This window comes from Pogona vitticeps, chromosome 3, assembly GCF_051106095.1.
Source record: "Pogona vitticeps strain Pit_001003342236 chromosome 3, PviZW2.1, whole genome shotgun sequence".
Taxonomy (NCBI): Eukaryota; Metazoa; Chordata; class Lepidosauria; order Squamata; family Agamidae; genus Pogona; species Pogona vitticeps.
Window position 1 is genome coordinate 61,982,449 of NC_135785.1, and position 18,753 is coordinate 62,001,201.

Here is an 18,753-nt window from a genome sequence, read left to right on the forward strand (position 1 = left end):
GGTAAAATGGGGTTGGAAGAATATACTTTGGTAAATATGTACACACCTAATAATAAACAAGGTGAATTTTATGATTTGGTTTTTAAAGAAATGGAAAAGGTAAAGAAAGGTTATGTTATTATGGCAGGAGATTTCAATATGGTTATGGATAAGATAAAAGACAAAACTGCATACAGTCGGAATGATATTTATCATAGAAACACAATATTAAGTAAAAAGATAAAAAATAACCATTTGAAGGATATTTGGAGAGAAATGAAAGGTGATGAAAAAAGATATACTTATTTTTCAGTTGTGCACAATACTTACTCTAGAATAGATTATATATTTACATCTCAGGATTTAATTTCTAAGATTGTTGATACTGAAATAAACCCTATTAAAATAACAGATCATGCATTGATGTCAATAGAGATTGAAATAAAGAAAGATTATAAAGACTCCAAAAGATGGAGAATTGATAATAATATTCTGCAGCATCCAGAAATAATAGAAAAGATAAAGAAGGAATGGCTAGAATTATGGACAATAAATGAAACAGGAGGTGCTAACCCAGGCCTGTTGTGGGACACAATGAAAGCAATCACAAGAGGAATAACGATAAGAGAATCGTGTAAATTAAAAAAAATTAAGGAGGGACATGTGAAAAAACTAGAAGAAGATTTGAAAAACTTAGAAAATAGATTTTTTACAGAAAGAGATAGAAGAATATTAATAGAAATTCAGGCTAAGAGAAAGGAATTAGATAATATAGAAATAGAGAAAGTTCAAAGAGATCTGATGTATTTAAAGAGACTTTTTTTGAATTTAATAACAAAAACTCAAAATTGTTAGCTAAAATGTGTAAAAATAAAAGAGCAAAAAATTCAATAGGGATAATTAAAGACCAAACAGGTAAAAATTGTAATATAATGAAAGAAAAATTGAAAATTTTTCATGAATTTTTTCAGAAACTATACAAAGGAAATAACATAAAGAAAGAATGTATAGAAAAATATATAAACGATAATTTAAAAACTAAATTATCGGAAAATGATAAAAGAATATTAGAAGAAGAGATCAATGAACAAGAGATTGCTGAAGTCATAAATAAATTAAAAAATGGTAAAACACCAGGTCCTGACGGATTGGGTCCAGAATATTATAAACACTTTAGCACCATTTTGATACCTAAGCTAAAAATGATTTATAATAAGATAATGGAAGGAGAGACAATACCAGCTTCATGGAAACATTCATTAACGATTCTCATTCTAAAACCCAATAAGGATCAAACAGATCCAGGATCCTATAGACCTATATCTTTAATAAACCAAGATGCTAAGATTTTTACCGCTATATTGGCAAATAGATTAAATAGATTTATAGCAAATTATATTAAAGAAGACCAATGTGGTTTCATTAAGGGTAGACAAATGGACAATTTAACTAGACGAGTATTAAATATTATACATGAAATAGAAAAAGAAAAAATAAAAGCAATGATTTTATCATTGGATATATTTAAAGCCTTTGATTGTGTTGAATGGTCAACACTAAAACTTCTTATAAGAGGTTGGAGATTTGGTAAAAAGTTTAGAGGTGTTATAGATCAATTATACTTAGATAATACTTCAGAAATAATAGTTAACGATGGTATAACGGAAAAGATCTTTCTAGGCCGAGGTACTAGACAAGGCTGCCCACTTTCACCAATATTGTTTTGCATGATTATAGAATTATTAGCTAACGCAATAAGAAATGATAAATTAATTAAAGGAACAGGTAAAAATGAAATGATTAAAATTAATTTGTTTGCTGATGATTCCTTACTGACTATTAAAAATCCATTAGAGAGTATGGAAAACATTAAAAACCATTTAGAAAAATTTGGGGAAATAACAGGTTTAAGGATTAATTGGCAAAAATCACAAATGATGATGTTTAACTATAATATACAGGAGCAAGACATGTTTGTGAATAAATATAGCGTTAAAATGTGTAATCTTATCAAATATTTAGGTATAAACATAATTAGAACAACTCAAAAATTAAAAGAGAAAAATTTTAATAAATTAAAAAATGAAATTAAAGATAAATTGCAAGAGTACGCCAAATTGAAACTATCATGGTTTGGGAGAATCGCTTTAATTAAGATGAAAATATTACCGAAGATCACTTTTTTATTTAGGATGCTCCCAATACGATTAGAAGAAGAGGATTTTAAATATTGGCAGGGATTAATTAATGGATTTTGTAATCAAGGCAAAAAATCTAGAATAAATAAAAGATATTGGTATAAGGCTCAAAAAAAAGGAGGTTTAGGTATGCCCAATGTTAAAAATTATTATATAGCAAATCAATTAAGAGTTATTGGAGATATTATATTCAATAAAGAAAAATTAATTTGGTGGGAGATGGAATCTTCAGAAATAAATGGAAATGCTGAAGGATACTTGTTTAATATACTAAAGAGAAGTTCAATAAATCAGATTAAAAACCCCTTTTTAAGAAACCTGTTAAATATTTGGAATAAATATAAAGAGAAGTTTTGTCCCTTAACTTCACCATTAAAACTAGTGACTGAGACAGAAAACTTTCCTATAAATTTAAAGGATTTAGTAGAATTATTTAAGAATAAAAGGGTTGCAAGATTGAAGGACTGGATGGGTAACATGAGATCGAAGGAGTTGATTATGTCTAAACTGCAATCTAATAAACTATCATGGTATAATCTTATTCAGTTAGACACCTGGACAAAGGATTGGTTGAAAACTAATGGTAAATGTAGAGAACTTACTAAGTACGAACAATTTCTGTCATCACATGAAGATATGCAAGATACAATTTTGAAAGGAATAGTAAGTAAAATATATAATATAATTTTGGAACAAGAGGAAAAAGAATGGGGAATAGAAGGTTTAAAATTAATTTGGGAAAACGATTTAAAAACAGATATTAAAATAGAGGATTGGACAAAAATGTGGAGGATGAGAGTGTTAAGATTAATGTCAACAAGAATAAAGGAATTTTTTTTTAAAATCTGTCTAAGGTGGTATTTGACTCCTGTAAAATTGAATATAATAAATCCAACATACTCCAAAGCATGTTGGAAATGTGATGAGGAAATTGGTACGTATTTTCATATGTGGTGGGAATGTAAAGTGGTTAAGAAATTTTGGGAATTGATTTTTAAGGAAATGTGTGATATATTTGGTAAAGATATTGATTTTAATGCCAAAATTGCTTTATTGTCAATTTTTGATAATACAGATCTGGACCATCACTCGAAAGAATTAATCACTAATTTTATGACAGGTGCTAGAATATTAATAGCTAGATTTTGGAAAGACAAGAAGGATATTAAAATTGAAGACTGGTATTGTGAAGTATGGGACATTGCATTAAATGATAAATTGACTATGGAACTTAAAATAAAAAGAGGGGAAATAAGATGTAACAATTTCTATGATATTTGGGGTAAATTTGTGGAATTTGTGTTAGTGAAAGGAAGGGGGAAAGCCTCTAAAGAATACTCAATACAATTTTGGAGAGGTAATCTGTAAGAAAAAAATTATTATAGTAAATAGAGTCCCGTGGGTATGGGGTGCACATTAGAATTTAGTTTATAATAAGCACTATTACTTGTATTTTTTTGTATTTTTGTTATGTATGTGTTCTTTTGTGTATTTTTTTGTATAAAATAAAAATTATTAAAAAAAATGAGTTTCATTTCGGATATGTTGGAAGTACATACAAGGCCCATTTGTATATATGTGTGTGTTGTTTTTTTTAAAAAGCCTGATGCTTCTGCTATAATTTTTCTGACATAATTGTGACAAAACAACCAAAAGTTGCAGAAAACCAAAGACTGCTCACAAGAAATCCCTCATGAGGTACCATGGGGATGTTTATACGGCTTATGAGAAGTGTATGGGTTTCATAACACGACCTCTTTGGGAGGAACAAATTTAATATGCAATATAGCTGTACAGCAAAACATTTTATTACTGTAACAGGATGTTGCTGTCACATGTATGAAGCTGTGTAATTAAAGAAGTTCAAAGTAGTGAAGGCAAGTTAGTAGTCATATAGACAGGACTTGAATGAAGCAAGGTGTTCTACTGGAACTGGTGAGTAGTGGGAGTGACAAAATCTATGAGATTCTATTACTTGGCATGGTTTATTTCTCATGCTGAAATTGGTGTTCTGAGGGCTACAGGGTTATATAACAGAAGCAAAAAAAATCAAATGTGGATTTTATTCAACTAATCTAAATGTATACTCACCAAGGCTAATCAGGACTGAATGTATGGTTTGGTTTGAAGAAATACAAAAATCATGGCTATATGTTTAAAGTGTGACCTAATACAATACAAACAGAACTTTTTAAAAAAATCACCTAAAACTGTATTTGTTATGGTTAAATTCCAAATTTAGATAACTGCAGACTGATATTTTCTCAGCTATTTTATCTTCCATCTATTTGTACAAAAAGATAAAAAAACCACAATAGTTCTTAAAATCTATATACTGCCTAGAATTATGATTGTTATTTTTGTGTTGGCATCTTTAGTTTTTACTGAAACTGTGTCTACAATGCTGTTGTTTATTACTGTATTACACTTAAAAAAAATCCTTTGGGAGATGAGGGCTACATGTCGAGTCACACCATTTAGAAATACTATCTTTTTAAAAAACATATTAAATTAGAGAGAAAGTAATCAAGAACTGCACCCATAATAAAATGTAATGCATCTGCATTGAATAACAGGAGTTCTCTGCTTCAGGGCAGAGCATGGAAAAACTATCTGTTGAGTCCACAGAGTCTGAGAAATTCTTGGGGTTGTGAGCTGGAAAAGTTAATTATCCACAGACCGATGAATTCAAGACATTATATACCAAAAAGGTAACTTTTCCAAGCTCCAGTTAAGCATTCCTACCACATGTCTCTTCAATCAGAATAAGTAATTCCTCCATCCCCCACCCCTCCCCAGTTTCCCAATTCTCAGCCAGGTGAGTGTGAAAAAGGGAAGGATAATACTGACAGAAGCCAGTAATGAATGTCCTCACTCTTCTCCAAAACATAATTGACAGTAAGGCAGTCAAGATCAGAACAGCTCGGCAAAGCCAGTTAATGAGCTATTAATTATTAATCATCCAGCAAAGATCAAAAAGAAGCACACACAAAAATTAACTCACATTTTTAGGGATCATTGATGAATGGGACTTCCTTGTTAGCAGCCTTTCAGAAAGAATCTCGCAATGACAAAGAGTACTGCTGAGCACTAGAATGGTGCATTAAAATATCATGTGGAGCCTGCATCCGACTTGTACTCACATGCTGATTGTGAGAAATCAAGCAGTGCTTCAGCCTGACTTGGGGCTGCTTCCCACACCCACAAGAAAGATTTCATGTGCAAGAGGTGTGCTGGTAGATGGATCCTTTGTTCTGTTCTGTTTTGTTCCTTGAACAGACTCTGAAAACTCAGGACAGCAAAGACTTATCAAGTATATCTTACTGACACTTTCAATTCAATTACAGTTCAGCCTAGGCTTGTGTGGGTAGAAGAATGTGTAAGTGGGTTTGAGAGGAAGGATATAATTTCTCTGAGGTAAGCCTGCAGTTTTAAGCAGCAGAAGTAGGGGAAAAAAATTCTCTTACTGGTGTGGGGGCAAGGCCGAAGGTAGTGATGTTGTATCTGCTGGAGCTGAAGGAATTAATTAGGAAGGTGCTAAAATGAAATACTCCATGGCCAATACCTTAAAACCATCTTGGAAAAGCTGGCAGTACAAAGATGTGGCAATGGATGAGAAAAGGAACACTGAGGAGAGAAACTGAAGGGCTTAACTGTGCAGCACAAGAGCAAGGAATTGTACAAATGCAATTAAAACTCAGGCTGAGAAATCAAATAATGACAGTGATTGTGGGTTGTGTAAAGAAACAGAAGAAACAGTGAGCCACTTTCTCTGTGGCTGCAAGAAGACTATGCAACCCAATTATTTGGCGAGGCATAATAAAGTTACAGGAACAGTACATTGAAATATCTGTAAGAAATATAATATACTAAAAACTGGTGGGACTACAAAACTGGAAAAAAATGGTTGAAAACAGAGAAGTCAAAATAAGATGGGACTTCCAAATTCAAACTTATTGACATCTGCCTCACAACACATTTGATTTCATACTTGTTGAAAGGAAGCAGATTTGAATAGTAGGTGTGGCAACATCTGGAAATGCAAGAATCCAACAGAAGGATTTTGAAAAGTTTGCCCAAAACAAAGATTTTCAAGTCGAGACCAAACAGTTATGGTAAATAATAAATAAATAAATAAATAAATAAATAAATAAATAAATAAACAAATAAACAAATAAACAAATAAACAAATAAACAAACAAACAAACAAACAAACAAATAAATAAATAAATAAATAAATAAATAAATAAATAAAAACCACCCTAAAATTGTTCTGGTTGTAATTGGTGCTTTAGGTGCATTTCCAAAAGACCTAGAAAATCATCTTGGTACTCTAGACATAAATGAGATCATGATAGACCAACTGCAGAAGGTTGTCCTACCTAGAACCCCAGGTATTTTAAGAAAATATCTCTGAATATCCTAGGTCCTTGGAAATGACCTCCTATTCAAGGAAATAAATCCAGCCAACATTTGCTGGGCTCCTAATTTTGAGCCTTGAGCCTTTGGTCCAGCTTCATGCACCAGCATGAGAATTATAATGGTGATGAACAGTAGTTTCTAATAATGATATAATCATAAAGTCTAACAATTTGGCATCTTCCTCCAATTGTTTTTTCTCCCAGCTCTTTCTTTCCTCTAGGTAGTCCCCACATAATTTCCCAGCTAAGTTCCTAGAGGCTTGTGAAAAATAAAATTGATTTTCTGGAAGCCCAGTAAATGCATAATTTGGATAGGCTTTTTGAGGAAAACCTTACAGTTCCTCTGCCAACGTTCATTCTTATGGCTTTATTCTTTCTATACACAGTGCAACAAATTTCTTCTGTCTTCCAATCTGTTGAGACTGTATTTCCCACAATTTCAACATTTCCCCATGAATTACGAAAAAGTCTTCAATTGGTAAACTGCAGATGACTTTGCTTATTGGGTAATCACAAAGTCTCATTTCTCAGCAAACCTACCCTGTAAGATAGCTAATGCACACTAGTGAACCCATAAATGTATCAATAATGCAGTCCAAATTAGCAAGGGCTATTTCACTTTACTAGTAGCAATGTGCCTTTTTAGGCATCTTCTTGTGGGAAAAGATGGTTATATGCCTTTTGGCTTCACTTTTCATATAATTTCAGAGATTAATCTCAGTCATCAAGAATTCTTAGGGAAAAGGCAGAAGCTCAGTGATACAGAATGTCCCTGGTTCAATTCTGGGTCTCCAGGCCAGATTAGAAACAATGCTTCCTTGAAACTCTGGAGAGCAATTGAGACCAATGTAGAATGTACTGACAAAGATGGACTAGTGAACTGACTCAGTCTAAGACATTTTCTTATGTTCCTTTCCATGATTTGTATGTGCTTGATCCTTGAAATTAGTCTTTGAAATCATTCTTGAAATGTTCTACCTAATTACTGCCAACCCACCACAACTTTCAGAAAAAAGCCGCCTCTAGCTGGTTGAAAGCATGAGCAAATAAACAATGATATGGAGGACAGAGGAAGCTTCATCTTCCTCCACCTCATTTATTTCTTCTATCACCATCATCCTGTTTGGCTTTTTGGCACATGGGGTAGGCCAAACAGGGATTTGGTTGTAGGTAGCTTCAATGTTAATTTATTACTGATTCGTTCCATTTGTAAGATTCAACTAACAAAGTTAATCCATCTTGCTACTGTGGCAAGGTTCTCAGCAAGGTTTAAATTAAGAGATTTATTGCTACTATGGGGAATTCTATGATCCTTCCATTATTACTGGATTCAGTTGGTCCCAGCCACCAATAAGCAAGGAACTGTATGATGAATTCCAGTGCGGAGGCAAGCACGTTTTTAAAAAGAATTTATGATTAAAAGAGCATTTCTTGTGCTTGCTTTGCAAAACCTCACTTATGGCAAGGTTCTTAGTCTTTTATTGAGATGAAGAATTTTGTAAATTTTGCATGTGCACCAAATACATAGGCCCATTGAATTTTTTATAATTATTCAATACACGGAACTGATGACTGGGATAGAATGATAGAGTGTCCTGATATCTAAACCTCCATTGTTCCAAAACATTCAATAGGGTCTTAATCAATTTGTCTATTCTAATATGTTTGCAAGGGACTATGCTCATTATGTAGTCCCACTACCACTGTTGACAAATACCATCTTTTAGGCCAGATGGGCGGGGTATAAATCAAATAAATAAATAAACAAAATAAATCTTATTCTGACAGTTCTTAAATTTCCATACTCTCAGGCTGGCCTCTAGAATTTCTCCAGAAGCATGAAACCTAATTTAATAGTGCATTAAAATTACTGCAGCATGTTCAGAACTACTAATTCTTCTGTCACTTTAGGAAACAAAATTCTCACAAATTATATATGTTAGTAGCAAACCCCGTTTCCAAGTGATGGCTTTTATGCAGCCTGAAGTGGCATTTTTTGGTCAACTGATTAGAAGGAAGTATTTGCAGGCTTGGAGGAACTCAGAGTTACCAGAATTATATCAAAACATGACCAAAGGAAGAAGAGAATGTGTAGTGGTCACTGACTGCAGAATGTGCTTACAAAAATGAGTGTGTGTGCGGGTGTGAGGGAGACAGATTGAGAGAAAGAGAGAGAGAGAGAGAAGATGGATGACTGCTGGAACACTGAACAGAACCCATAGTTTGTGATCAGGTCTGGGTGAGGTCCTTATCCATAAGCCATCCCTGACAGGAATGCTCCTCAGCAAAGCATTTTGTTGTCCATTCCTCATGTAGAAATATAAATATGAAATCCAACTTTATAGCCTGTTCCAAAATCAAAAGATCATTCATGACTGACAGTTGTTGTTGTTGTTTAGTCGTTAAGTCATATCTGACTCTTTGTGACCCCAAGGACCAGAGCACGACAGGCCCTCCTATCTTCCACTGCCTCCCGGAGTTTGGTCAAATTCATGTTGGTAGCTTTGGTGACACTGTCCAACCATCTCGTCCTCTGTCGTCCCCTTCTCCTCTGACAATAAAACAGAACAAAACAAATTCCGGTAGCAACAGCCAAAAAACCAGGAAGAATTCACACTTACCTGTGTTGCCTCTGAGCAAACAGGACCAAATAAGGCAGAAATGTGTTCCTTTTGAAACTGGTGGATGAAACCATGAAGGGACTTCTTAGCCTCACAGCCACAATCAGCATATACAAACTCTAAACTATAATTTTGCAGGTAAGATGGATCGGCATTGACTTTATCAATGGCAAGCTGGAAAGCTGAGCTTAACCTTTGGGCGCTCAGGGGATGGGAAATATTCCAAGGAGCTTGAAAGCCTACTACCAGCTTGGATAGTTCAAGACTGCTGACCATATTAGTGGAATAGAGAGTTGCAGTCACAAAGAGAATTACAGAACCACAGTAAATGGGGGACAAATTCTGTGGCTGTTTACTAATATACCACTGCATTGTTGGAAGGGATGCTAAACTGCCTTTAAAGTTTACATCATCCTTTGTCCTTTCCTCTGTATTATTTATACTACTGCAGTAACTGATTATATGAACACCTTGATGCCTAACATGCCATACATCAAACAGTACTAATTAACAGAATCCTTGCTAAACATGATAATTTCCTTCACTCATCCCTGATTAACTGGTGCATCTGAAAGGTCTTCTGTAACTTTCACAGAAATAATGTTAGGTGCCACTGCTTTTCTTTGCTAACAGCTGCCTGAATTAGTTGAATCCACAGGACATATTTGAACAGGAAAATTTGGGTACCCCTCTCCTTCTGTAACTTTTAAAAATGTCTGTTTATAAAGTGTCTTGTTTACAAACTTCAGGATAACACCTGTCAAAGTGTCAGGTATTATTGTGCCTTGTTTTGTTGTGATGTACCATCTAGAAGGAAGCAATTAGTAACTTGCAAATAATCACTTCCCTTGTGACTTGAAATTGAATGCGGCCGTCAACATGTTATCTTCAGGGGAGTTATGTTCAGGGGAGAAAATTCTGCCCCAAATCCCTGAAACATATTAGATAATGATGATTCCAGAATAAAATCTGAGTATGTTTTTTAATAGGTCCCACAAAAGCTATGCATGTTGTTGCAGTTTCACACAGTTGAAATTCACTCAAAGGATGCCTATATCATTCCAAAGTGGCAGTGCATGTAGGTGTCCAAACTTAACGACGACTCTGGGAATCATGCACACATGAGAACATTTCTATGTGAATTTATGTGACTGCTTAAAATGAGAAAATTAGCCTTTGAAAAGCTACACCACTAGTGTTAATGCCAGCATAACTAGCCGCCAAAGTAGTCTATACAGTGGGGTCTTGACTTGAGAATCCGTATTGGAAGGCGGTTCTCAAGTCAAAAAGTCTGTAGGTCAAGTCTCCATTGACCTACAGTGCATTGAAAACCGATTAATCCCGTAACAGACCGTTTTTGTTCCATTTTGGTTTTTTTCTGGTCTGTAAGTCAATTCTCAGGCTGCAAGTCAAACCTAAATTTTGCGGCCAGAGAAGTCTGTAACTCAAAAAGTCTGTAAATCAAGCCGTCTGTAATTCAAGGGTCCACTGTACACTGTATTTTATGACACACAAGAAGACCATGACATGAGGCTCATGGCATGAGGCTGTACCACTTTGTCCTCAGCTTCTCCACATTAGATCTCAAAAGAGAAAATTATAGTGATGGGAAACAGAGAGCAGTGGGAGTGTGCACACAAAGGAAGCACTTTCATAAAACAGACTATGCATGGGAAAACGTAGTTGTTTGGCCAGCACTTTACTTCCTATAACGTTTATACCTAGCTTGGGACTCTATATACAAGCTACTAGTAACAATGCCACTATATGCAAGGGGTGCCAGCACTGAGCACCCCAAACAGGTAAGCAGAAAAATAAGTATATATATTAAAAAGTATGACTGCTGTGACTTTCTACATCACCAGTCTCAAAAGGCTAATGTGATTCTGCTTCAGTTGGTTGTGGGAGAATATTCTCTCCTTCCTGTGGCTGAGTGGCTCAAGAATACTTCTGCGATGTTCTGCTCCAGAAACAATTGTTTCAAGAAGAAACACACAGCAACTAAAGAGAACATATGCCTGCACACTTCTCCTCTCAGGCTGTAAACTCCCAGTCTCTTTGCACTTTTATAATCTATGAAGTGAACCACTAGAGGCTGCTGTTGTCCATGTGCATGTGTTGCATCCCTTACTGGCATACTCTTATAATCTATCTCCCTTTAACTCCTTGGCAAGAGAATCTTTCTCTCTTTGGATGGCTCTTGTCCTAGAGAAGCTTTCCTATGCTCTTTGTAATCTCCCTGTTGAAAGAGGTATGTAGGTTCTATATTGAACCTTTTCTTTTCTCTGTGTGACATCCTCCAAAGTTATAGCTGTGAGCAGCAGAAAGGGATTTAGCTCTCTGCCCAGGCAAATGCCTCAGAAGGAAGTGTCAAACAAGACAGGACGTTTAGCTCGTCTTTAAAAGCTGAAAGACAGAATTTTCTCCCACAACCTGATTACCTCACATAGTGATTTCCTCAGAGGTACACGTCTGGGCTATCCGAGTTGCAAGTGGCACCCATGCTTACCTTCTACTGACTGATCACATAACAAAATTTCCTGGAATACTAGATACAGAACAGAGAGAAAGCACCTGCTATGACACACTGATGTCTTTGAGCATTTAAATAGGACCCACTTTTAATGACAGGCCAACTGTCCTATCTAGCTTGAGTCTAGCAGAGTCATGGCTGCCTATGCCACTGAAGCTCAGGGAATGGATGGGTGTTATGACATTTTAAGTGGTACGGGTACAGTGATGAGTTCTGAAAGATATGATGTGAATTCTTTGGCTTTTTCAGTGTTAGAGCAGGCACAGCTGTCTCAATGGCACGGTCTTTGATTGCTGCACTTTATCCTTATTACTGTGAATGGTGGGATGGTGGATGCCGTTTTTAAGCCTTCTTAGGGTTTTCCAGATTGTGAGTGGTCTGTTTCTTTACTGGGCTGAATGTACATAGCATATGGTAGCCATTTAACTGATATAGCATCATCTCCTGCTCCCCTAAATAATTGGGCTATAGGGCTGCCTTATGAGAAAACTACTTAAATTAATTTAGGAATATCTGTGATTAGTTTCATTTAATGATACATTGAAAAACTTGAGAACTGATGAATGCATCTGTACAGCTTCATAGATGAATGAGTGCTTTACTATACTTTTTATTGTTTTTGATAACAATAAGATAACTCAGAAACATTCTAAGTGCGCTTTAAATGCTGAGTATCTGAATATTATATATCAAATGTTCTTACCTTTGAACACTAATGGCATTTTAAAAGAAACAATTGAAAACACCCAAAATCCAAGTATACTAAGCCATGTACATAGTTTTAGCTTTGATGACCATGTTGAATTTTCAGTATTTAAAGACTCTGAGACAATATATGGCACTCCATTTTCTGGTCACATCCTTATTTGTGCTTTAAAGACATCCAGAGAAGATATATTTGAATAAACAAAGCTGAGGGAGCCTTTTAACACTGCTGTTTCCAGAGCTGGGCTTCTCATTAATAAAAGTCAAGATTACTAATATTTATCAGGTCCTCAGTAAAGGATACTGCATGTTTGTCCCAGCCCCTTACATGCTGCAAAGCTCCCAAATAATGGATGAAATACTAAACCACTCAGTACATGTTTTGTTATTATACTAGGGAAAACACTTTTTAATCCCAATGGGATTTGAAAACAGGAGTTTTGAACAGTATTAGTCTGCAGGTATATCTAAACTACAAAGGTTTGATACTGCTTTAACTTCCATCCTGTGGAATTCTTGGATTTTCAGTTTGCCTGAAAGGGTACTTACATTTCTCTGCTAAAGAGTTGTAGTGCTCTCACCTGAAGTGCAGCAAACAGTTCTAAAGATGTCATCTAAGTATAGATTCCAGGATTCTATATGGAGCAATGGCAGTTAACAATAGTGCCAAACTGATAAAAGTATGTTATGCTTCCACATTTGGTAAATAACTACATCTCATGGTATAAGATGGAGGCAGTTATATTCAAGCCAGACAATAAAATGGCAAAAATACAATCTGCCCCTTACATGCTGCAAGACACTTCGTATAGTTTATGTAGTAATCTCTGTGTTTGGATGTTTGTATTGTTCTGTTTGATTTCCTTCCTGTGGACTATGAATTCAGCTTGAAGATAATTTTCTCTTTGCAGCTGGTGTTTGTGAGAATGCCATCCTGGCTTTTAGCATGGGCAGCAAATGGCTTAAGCCTGCTCTGGTTATTCCCATCCTAAACACTGTACATGTGGGAAATATTAATGTGATCAGATCAGGTGGCAAATTATTTGGGGTTTGGCTCAGCATTGTTCTACCTGCTTTGACACTGCTGTAATTCCCAAAGTCAGTCAGCTGTGTGTGGAGGATGGAGGAGTGGATTAGCAAAGTTATACCTCAGTGGAAACCTCATGTGAGCATGCTCTAACATGATCTAGTGCAATTTCACATCCTCTATTAAAATATATAATTATGCAACCCAGCATGTGTATATGTGTATATATGTATTAGAGATTGGTACAGACTGCCGGTTTGGTGGTTTGTGCCAGTTCATTTAGTGGCCAACAAGGTGTTAGGTGCTTCAAAGCTCTGCCACCTCTGGCAGATGCCCATTCAGAGGCAGCACCGGGAGGAGGTGGGGCAGGGAAACCAAGCTGCTGCCTCTGAGTGGACGCCTATCAGAGGAGGCAGGGCTTTGAAGCACCAATCACTTCTTCAACTGCTAAATAAACTGGCACATCAAGCCAGCAGTTCATACCCACATCTAATGGGTATATAAGAATGAATGAGATGCATTTGCATAAGAAATATGTTTAATGAATTAGATTCTGTCTAGTGTCAGCCAGTAGGTGTTTAGAGGGTTAACTATCATAAGAAAAAGTGGCAGGATGAGGCTTGTCTGTTAATATCTCTGTTTATATGTAGGTATTCAGGACATGGTGGCGCTGCGGGCTAAACCGCAGAAGCCTGTGCTGCAGGGTCAGAAGACCAGCAGTCGTAAGATCGAGTTCACGCCACGGAGTGAGCTCCTGTTGCTTTGTCCCAGCTCCTTGCCAACCTAGCAGTTTGAAAGCATGCAAATGCGGGTAGATAAATAGGTACCATCTCGGTGGGAAGGTAAAACGGCGTTCCCTAGTCACGCTGGCCACATGACAACAGAAACCGTCTTCTGACAAGCGCTGGCTCTACGGCTTGAAAAACGGGATGAGCACCGCCCCCTAGAGTCGGACACAACTGGACTAAAAATGTCAAAGGCAACCTTTACCTTTACCTTATTCAGTTAGAATTGTGCTGCTATGTGTGTGCTGTTACTATGTCTGATAAAAAGATGTTATGAAATTGTTGTAAGTTTGTCAAGCACAACCCAAATTCATACCAGATTGAATGAAATGGTAGTGTTAATTTATTCTTCAATATGTTATATATTAAACATTCTTAAAGTTTTTACCATTTTAATATTACTAAATGATTATTCTTTGCTCTACTGGCCTACACATATGTATATCAGGGGAGAATGTTATTAATATCTCAGCTACCTTTAATACCGTCGACCATGGTATCCTCCTGATGAGGCTCTCCGAGCTGGGAATTGGTGGTCTGGTGCTTGCCTGGCTCCAATCCTTCTTGGAGGACCGTCCTCAGAAAGTACAGCCTGGGGAGAGTGTATCGGCTAAGTGGAATCTCAATTGGGGGGTTCTGGAGGGCTCAATTAACTCCCCAATGCTGTTTAATATCTACATGAGGCCGCTGGATAAGGTCATCAGGGGGTATAGGGCTTCCTGTCATCAGTATGTTAATGACACCCAGCTCTACATCTCCTTTTCCCCAACAACGGTGGATGCCGTTTCGTCCCTTCAGTGCTGCTTGTAGGCCGTATTGCACGAGATGCAAGTGAATGCTTTGAGGATGAACCCAGACAAGACGGAAGTCCTGAGGGTGGATGGCCAAGCCATTGGTGGTTTGGGAAACTCCCTCTCTTTTTGGGCGGGTGACTCTCACCACGAAGAGTGAGGTTCGCAGCTTGGGGATCCATCTGGATCCGGTGCTCACCATGGAAACTCTGGTACTGTCAGTGGTCCACACTGCCTACTTCCATCTTTGGTGGATTGCCCAGCTGAGTTCCTATCTTGATGTTGGGGCGCTCACCACTCTGGTGGCTTGTAGTCTCGAGATTAGACTACTGTAATGAGCACTATGTGGGTCTACCTTTGAGACTGATGCGGAAGCTTCAAATGGTGCAGAACGCAGTGGCCAGACTTCTTACTGGGCTGAGAAAACATCAACATATCTTCCCCACTATGGCTGCCCTGCATTGGCTGCCCGTTATTTTCCTCATTGATTTCAAAGTATTAATGATGACATATAAAGCCCTAAATGGTTTAGATTGAACCTCAGTATCTAGCTTTAGCCAGGGTGGGCAGCTGAGGGGCCTAACGCCGAGGGAGGCCCAGAGAGAAAGAATAAAAAATCAGTCCTTCTTGGCAGTGGCCCCTTGCCTCTGGAACAATCTCCCCCCAGACATTTGTCTGGCTCCCTCGCTGGGTGCTTTTAAGAACAAACTCAAGACCTGGCTCTTTAGACAGGCCTTCCCTCCTGTCAATACCTAATTTATTTATTGCCATCTTCAATTGTGTTAATGTTGTTGTTTTATTTTATTTTATTATTAATTGGCTTGTTTTTAGCTGCCCAGAATAGACTTCAGTATAGATGGGCGGGGTATAAATTAAATAAATAAATAAATAATACTCTGTGTTTTTTTTAAAAATACTCATGCTTGATCCACTGCGTGTATAAACTTTCAGACATTTCAACATAGAGGTGTGTTGAACTACTTAATGAGAAGCAGTGGAGAATCAAAGTTCCCAATCATAGCTCTCATAGGTAAATAAATAGAGGGTAGATGAAACAACAGCAGGAGAGGGCAGAACTAGCATGTTCCTCCTCTTACTGTGTTTATATAAGAATACCTGATTTCTTCAGATCAATCATGTCCTCAAGACCATGAGGTTGCGGGACTCCTTGTCCACAACCTCAGTATGAATCCATACTGGCAGGAGCACCATCTTCCCCTTTGCCTTGAGTATTGTTCACGAACACCCCAATCTATTACTTGGATACAATAATGGCCAATGTTTGAGGAAAAAGTTAATTATTACTGAAATTATGTATATTCAGTACTACACAGAGAGAGAGAGAGAGAGTGAGAGAGAGAGAGAGAGCTTTACTACTACTAGCAGTGTGATATTATTTGAATTCTGTGATATACTGTACCAGCAATGAAATGTCTAAGAATACTCAGTAACTCCTAGCCTTGGATAATTTCACACCTGTGATACTATGCTGTTACCATTTGATTTGATCAAACAAAACAGAGTGGAGATTGGGTGAGTATGAAATGACTCACTTAACCCTTTTAACAGCCAGCTATGTTAGTCCAGCCCTGCACACTTAGTATCTGTTTGCAGGATTTTATCGTGGGATTGAACTGATAAGCTGTGCAGCTGGGCAGACTTGTTTCACTTGTCTGTATAGTAGTGGGGAACATAGGTGGCTGTGAAGATGCAGTGTATGGCTATTGCATTCTATGCTGAGCAGAATTTCAGGTTCTGCAAGGGGCAAACATTCTTTAAATTGTACAGCAAAGTGCAAAAGAGACCTGCATGCATGCGTGTGCAAACACAAACATGCAAAAGTATTCCTCTTCAGAGACATATGAGGAATGAAGTAATACATTTGTGCTGCTAAAATGCAAAACAATTCTCCCTATCATCCTGACATTGCATGTGTAATGCAGGTCCGTGTCAAGTTATTCCAATGTATGATACAGTACCATATCCCTAATACTGTATATTATTAATCAGTAAATTAATGTGACAATACAACTGTTATAGAGGTGATCTCAGTGAAATCCCCGTGTGGTGTAATGGGTAGAATGTCATATTAAGATTCAAGAGGCCTGTCCTCCCACTACTTTTTTTTCTAAAAGAACTTCAGTCAATAATGGAGGAAGTATAGACTCCAGAACTTCTTCATAAGTGCTTAGAGCTCCACTGAACAAAGGGTCAAAGCATTATAAAGTGCTATCTTTGCCAAAGCCCTCACCAGTTTTGCAACTTGGGGTGTGCTCTGGGTTTGTGTAACTATTGTGTAAGCATTGCTTGTTTAACTTCGGCTAAACCAGCATTTCACAGCAGGTTACATTACTGCAGATGCTTGGTCAGGTTAAGTCCTATCTTTGAACCTATAACAGGTTCAAAGATTGCCTGGGTGCAATGCTTTTCTTTTATTAAAGCCGCTTGAGCAAAGAGAGCAGGTACAGACCCGCCGCAAGGATTGCTTGGGAAACGGACATATTTCAAGCCTCCATGTGAATCTAGGCTGGACAAACTCTTACCCACTGTTGTGTTTGTGCTTAGCAGGACACAAGGTAAGCCTTGCAACTGACTTTCAATCACAGTCTAACAGTGCAAAAGGAGCTATTTGAAGTTCCCCAAATGGCTAAATACTATACAGGTAATAGCAATTTCACTGCTAGTAGGTTTTAATACAGTTGTTAGTACTAAACTCTTTGGAAGAACAGGAAGCAAAATGCTGACATGACAACAAACCAACCAACTTAAATTTAAAATCTTATTTCAATCAATATGATAAATAATATTCCATTTCTGTGTAACATAAGCTTTTCTCTACTTGAAACTGTGATGATCAATCCTAATTTAAGGCATCGTGAGAGAGAGAATTTCTTTCCTTAGCTAGCACAACAATTCCACCTGGAATTATTTGTGGAAAGATCCATGCTTGCTATCTGCTTTGGAAGTGGAAGTCAAGCATATTAAATTAATGGCATTAAATTATTTTTTTAAAAAATGTCACTACGTCACTCTTGATTGCAATGCAGTTCCAACTACACCTTATCTCAAATCTGTTCCTACATGATGTATCAGCTATTGGAAGAAAAATGATAATTGGCAATAAGAGAGATCTGAATGTGAGCCAAGTTGGGTGAGCATCCTATCACCTAAATACCTCTCTTGACCTGAGAGATTGTATCTCTGTATGACTAAAAACTTATTTCTGGCAGTAACCAAGTTGTAATTACTAAAGTGGTTCCCACAACTGCTTCAGAAGCACATGTAGCATAGCTTGTAATGACTAGATTTAAAACAAACAAACCAAAGAATAATAAAAATGAGGAGCAGCAACCAGGGAAACCTTCCCAATGACACTTTTCTGTATTTGACTTATTGCCTAGTCTCTGCGTGCCATTGCCAGAAGCAAAATATTTTAGCCAATAATTAATGGGCTAAATCATTGTCTTCCTGTATATAAAACAAATAAATTGTGAGCTAAACCCAACTAAAATGCAGCCTCTGAATGAATGGGACTTGTTATTATTGTTGAATAGAGACTGGACAGATCGGACAGATTTCTGGAGGAAAAGTCCATCACAGTTACAAGCCATGATGGGGATGTATAATCTCCAGGCTTAAAAGGAATTTAAAAGTACCTCAAAATGGCAGATGCAGGGGAGTGGTATCAGGAGG

At 37.0% G+C, this 18,753-nt stretch overlaps 1 protein-coding gene across 3 annotated transcripts in view; it reads left to right on the forward strand.

The window, feature by feature from the left end:
• Positions 1 to 16,452: 16,452 nt before the first annotated feature.
• Positions 16,453 to 18,753, forward strand: part of ACSL5 (acyl-CoA synthetase long chain family member 5) — a 36,331-nt gene continuing 34,030 nt past the window's right edge. The window contains exon 1 of one of the 3 annotated variants that reach the window (XM_020779857.3): positions 16,453 to 16,593. The gene's annotated coding sequence lies outside the window, so the exon portion shown is untranslated. Of the gene's footprint in view, positions 16,594 to 17,496; positions 17,637 to 17,703; positions 17,723 to 18,753 lie in introns of those variants that run through there. The other 2 variants (XM_020779855.3, XM_072995545.2) reach the window with 2 other exon arrangements.